This window comes from Brassica napus, chromosome A6 (genome assembly GCF_020379485.1).
Source record: "Brassica napus cultivar Da-Ae chromosome A6, Da-Ae, whole genome shotgun sequence".
Classification (NCBI taxonomy): Eukaryota; Viridiplantae; Streptophyta; class Magnoliopsida; order Brassicales; family Brassicaceae; genus Brassica; species Brassica napus.
This window is the reverse complement of record NC_063439.1, coordinates 13,415,954-13,421,953: the sequence shown is the minus strand read 5'-3', so window position 1 is coordinate 13,421,953 and position 6,000 is coordinate 13,415,954.

Genomic DNA, 6,000 nt, shown 5'->3' with positions numbered 1-6,000 from the left:
CCCACCCACAAACATCGATTGATTACCATCACAGTGACACGATCAGCAGACAAGGTGACTATTGTATTGGCAGTTAGGCAGATATGAGCCATCATGAGAGCTTTGCAGTAAACACTGCACTACCTGAGATGCAATCTGATGAGTATGACGAGGACTACCACAAAGAGAAGAACATTGAGTACATTGGTCTTGCCATGGATGATAGAGGACTTCTCCATACATCGCTTGCATTTGCAATGTCAACATCGATCGACAGCGACATCATGCCATCGATCGATGCTCATCACACACCAGATTCTGAATTACATGCTAAAGATAATGCCTATTATGGTTATCTAACTCTGGATGAATTTGGTATTTTCAGGGATCCAGAAGGCCAAGCACGAGCTATGGATGGACACACTCTCAACATATCCAAGGAGGACATAGCTGAAATTATTACCATGAATGGGTCTAGAAACTTTTTGGACACGCGGACTAGAGTTGAGGATCCACCATCGATTGACAGTCAGTCTGAATTCAGAAGAGCACTTCATCAGAACAGGAAAAGGAAACCTCGCTGGGAGTACACAAAGACACCCACACCTACCGTGGCTGACGAAGCCAGTTACAGCAAAGCAGAAATTGATGAGATGGTAGTAGAGATCTACAGAGCTATACAGACTTCAGATGACGTCTACTACCCATTCGATAACAGTATCAGCTGGTTGAACACACACATAGATGAGATGAAGCAAGACATAGCCATGATTCAAAAACCACATGCAGTCGGCGCACGAAGATCAAAATTGATTGGCGCTAACGCTCAAACATCGATCGACGCCAACATCTAAACATCGATCGATGCTCGACTTGCATCATTCAAAGATAGGCTTCAATCATTCACCTACAGGCTTGATGGTGTCTACTACCCGCTCCGTGACGATATTGATTCATCGACCACACACATGAATGCGTTGCAGCAGGCGATAGACACTATTAAGAGACAGCTAGACTTTCAAGCATAACCGTTACCATTGATCGACAGACGGACACGCCCATTGATTGACAGACAAACACGCCCATCGATCGACAACGACTATACCAGATTACGAAGCAAGCTGGTAACCGAATAGGACTTACATGATATGCTTGATGAGATCACTTTCTCTCAAGACTTGCTGAAAGAAGATGTCTACTTGGAGTAGAAAGACATCTCAGAATCTACACATGCCAGAATTGGAATGCAACAGAGCAACATTGAAAATCTTCAGCATATGATGAATGCAAGTGAGGTTGCTAGAGAAAGATTAAAGAATCAGTGGACCAGGCGATATGAGGCCATAAGAAGCTTCATTGGCACTTGGTTTCAGATGAGCAAAGATGAAGTGGACACTTGCATACAACCAAGTGGTCAATTTGATCATTACTAGCCAAAAACAACCTCCAAAGTGAAGCTAAATGACTATAACAAAGCGCTGAGTGGGAGGAAACTCACTATTAGGTATTTTCTTTAAAGTTTTAGTGTTTACAGTTATTTACTTTTGTTTTAAATTATATTGCAGGTCATAAAAAAATTAAAAAAAATCGTGAAACCCAAAAAAAGACCCAAGGAGCTGTTACATGTCATCGATCGATGAGATCCAGTCGGAATCGTTCGACAGCACAACACCAGAAACGATCGATAGACACTTCCCTGTGTCGATCGACATCGGCATCATCGATCAGGTATATTGTACTCCTTGTTACACATTGTCCTTATGATATTTGTTTCAATCAAACTCCGACCAGATATACACTAGGGACAGTGTAATTTAAGTCTGAGGGGAGGTTTACTAATGTTAAGTTTACCTATGAGCTTTATAATAAATTCAAAAAAGTTTTTACTGAGTCAAAAAGGGGACAATGAACTTTTACAATTTTTCTTACTTATCTAACCACTCTTTAGCACCATTCTTAGATTTATTGACTACAGATTGTACTATAGATGCCAAAGTGGATCATCCTGCCAGTTATTCACACTTGCTCATAATGTTTGAAAGAACCAAGCTGACCTCCAACCTAATTGAGCTTAACTTGCTTGTCTTGGGGCTTGGTATACAATGGATCAGAATCCTCCTGCAAGTGTAGAAGGTATTAGACTTAGTGTCCCTAGTTTTCCTTCCACCTCTCTTTGGCATCCATTTATATTTACAAAAAGATTGAAATGATTTCTTGCGGTGTAGAGGGGTAGGAGTGTCTCTTGCGATCCAATTATTCTACTCTAATAGAATGATCACACATTTTTTGGGAGCGAGGGGTAGATACATTATCGATGACTATACTATTCTCCTACAACTTTGCCCAGTAAAAAAATAAAATAAAATAAATCGGATTTAGAGAAGAGAGAAGAGACAAGAGAGAAGGGGAACCAAAAAAAATGTTACATGTAGTTCCAGATACTTGTTTGAGTTGATTCCATGTGTTTAGTGATCGATACTCCCAAGGTCAAGCCTACACCTTTGTTATTTATATGAATGAAATGAGGTCAGTAGAGGGGTTAGTCAGACATGATTAGTTAAGTTGTTGGATGAATGGAATTGGTTACTAAACTAAGATATTGCATAGAGAGTACTTCTGAGTTATGATTGATTTAATGTAGTTTGCAATATTGCCGAGGTGATGATAGTAAGTTCTTAAATTGTGTGAGCCCCTGCTGTTTTCAAACCATTTCAGAGAGACTGCTTGTTGTTTTGCTTGAGGACAAAAAAAAAGAGTAAGTCTAGGGATGTTAATATACCATGGATTTTATCCATTTTCAGCCATGGTATATAGGTGTTTTTAAATATATTATAGTTGTTTTGGAGTCTTTTCAGTATTTTTCAGGTTTTGGAAGGATTTGGATGAAAGTGGTGATTTTAGTGCAATTTGGAGATAAAATGATAAAGACCCGTAGCTGACCATCGACCAGCCTAGCGATCGATGATCGGAGATGATAATTGATCAACACATACTTTGTTATCTCGATCGACGGTGAAGCGCGCAGAGGTCAGATTGGTTCCAGTCGACTTTAAGCCCAAGTCCCACAAAAATTACCAGATTACCCCTAGCGAGTTTTAACCTAATATTTATGTGTTTTGCCATTATTTTAGGCAACACACGCTTTCTTAAAAAAAAATTTTTTCGCTTTCTTACTTTCATACAGAAAAATACTTAATGGGGGTTATTGGTTCTGATAGTTTAGTGGATTTATAAATTTTCCTTATATTTAGAAATCTTCCATAAATCTAGTGATTTTCAAATCAAATAAATAGATTTGAGAATTATTGATATGAGTATTTTAAAATTAAATAAATGAGAATTGTTATAAATCAATGGATTTGTAACTAGACCTAAATAAAACACTACAAGAGAACATTATGTTCTCCGACTGCAACTTCTAAAAACATGGATTTTCAGAACTAACTTTTCACGGCATCTCCTCAGATATTTCAGATCAAACTATTTTTTCACCATGTTATCAGAAGTTTGATCAGATCAAAAGTAAAAATTTCAGACAAAACAGATTTACTTGTCATCTTTTTAGAAATCTCATCGGAGTATTCTCGGAACTTATCGACGACTTCAACTTCTCCACCATTCATCATCTTTCTTGCCTCTTTTTCATTTTGCTAAGCATCAAAAGCTGGTCGCAGACAATTGGTGGGGATACGTTCATATGGAATACATCTCTCGTTACATCTATTTTTCATTATCTTATGCATTATACAATCTGGTTGTATGGACATGTGCTTAGTGCATGTTTTTAACATGAGCAAAAAACAATGTATAAAATTTGAAGTAATGCATCAACTGATGTTTGTTGGGACACAAAACTATAAAGAATGAAAAAAAAAACAATATAAAACAAATCCAACCAAAATAACAAGGTTAAACCCAATATTTGATCCTTTGTATTTTACTCTTAAAAATAGTTACAAATCCAATCAAATCCAGTTTCAAATTAAATCCATACACAAATATTTATTATTGAATAACGCATGATTCTAAAATTTATTTTAAAATCATAAAACCAATAACTATGGATTTGAATGTGAATTTTAAAATAATAAAACCAATAACACTACATTTAGTTTGGATTTACTTCAGAGAAACTACTTGTTGTTTTGCTTGAGGACAAGAAAAATAGTAAGTCTAGGATGTTAATATACCATGGATTTTACCCATTTTCAGCCATGATATGTAGGTGTTTTTAAATATATTATAGTTGTTTTGGAGTCTTTTCAGTATGTTTTAAGGTTTTGGAGGAAAATGGTGATTTTAGTGCATTTTGGAGATAAAATGATAAAGACCCGTAGCTGACATGACCAGCCAAGCGATCGATGATCAGAGATGATAATTGATCAACACATACTCTGTGTTGTCGATCGACGGTGAAGCGCGCAGATGTCAGATTGGTTCCAGTCTACTTTAAGCCCAAGTCCCACAAGAATTACCAGATTACTCCTAGCGAGTTTTAACCTAATATTTATGTGTTTTGCCATTGTTTTAGGCAACACACGCTTTCTTACTTTCATACAGAAAAATACTTAGAGTCTTTGGTTTGGAGAGAAGATCCAAGAATTCCTTCAGAGATTTGTGATTAGAACTCCAGTTTTCTACTCTATTCTATTGATTCAGTTTTCATATCTTTTTTTTTGATGAATTGCTTAGCGATGTATGAGTTCTAGAATAGATTGTCTAAAAAATACAGAAGTTGATCGACTATTCTTATTGTTTGAGTTCTAGAATATCCATTATATGCTTATTATCTATATCTCTATAATCTTAATTGTTCACAACCCTGTTATTTACATTTAAAACAAGTTTGCCTACCTTAAGCACATAACTAGTTGATCTATTGTGTGCCTTAGCTCCCCGTGAATTTTATCCCTAAGTACTGCAACTCGACCTCTTATTTGAGAGAGTACAAATCACTAATTGGGTTATTTGAGTGATATCAAAAAGCCCACTTATGATTTTTTTTAGAATCGGCCCAAAGTCACCATGACGGTTTATCGAGTATTCGCGAAAGAAGATAAATGTCAAGTTCGAACATAAATGTCAAGTTTCAAGGGATAATCATGAAGATCGAGAAAAAAAGAATATTTCCGCGAGGAGATAAACTCGAATCAAGGGCAGAAAAGGAAGGACAGCCGACCTTGGAGGCATATATAAGGGTAGCCAAGGCAAGAAGCAGAGACACAATTCTATTTATTCTTAGAGTTTTCTGCACTTAGAAATTTTAGGCATTATTCTCGACATGTCTTGTTTCTATGACTGGCACTCGATTACTAGAATAACTCACACATGCAGTTCGATCTCTTGTTCCAATCTTTCAATTTAACTACTTTCTGCTTGATCCTTGAAAGGGGTACGTAGGCAGCCTTTCATAAGGTTCAGTCTGAAAATAAATAAAACCTTTTTGGTATTTTTTTTGTTGTGATCAAGCTGCGACGCAACTAGGTTTAATGTTTTTGGTGGCTAGAGTTAGAGAATTCGCTGACAGCTCTTGCCAAATCTTTTATAATCTTTTGTAATAATTGCAACGCTCTTACGCTGATTCGAAATAAAGATCTACTTTCTCTATAAATTTGTTTTGTTATCTTTTCATATTTTTCGCATTTATTTTGTCACTTGTCGTTGGCTCTCGCAGAGAAACAGGGACCTTAGAGAAAGTTAGGGTTTCCTGGCTTTCCTCCAATTACGGAAATTGACGGTGTGAATTTCGGTTCCCACACTAGTTTGCTATTCTATAACACAATCAATGAAGGATCCTAATTAAATCTCCCTATGTTATCAATAATTCATCAAAACCCTAAATCTAACAAGATAATTACTCATAGATAATTAAGCAGGACATAATCAGTGACTGAATAAAATGCAAAAACAGAATAAGGTAGAAATATTGGAGTTCCAATAAAAATGCTCTGAAGGAGTTCTTGATCTTCTCTCAAAAAGCTACTGTTGGGGTCAAAATCGGTCACGGCGTAATCAATGTAT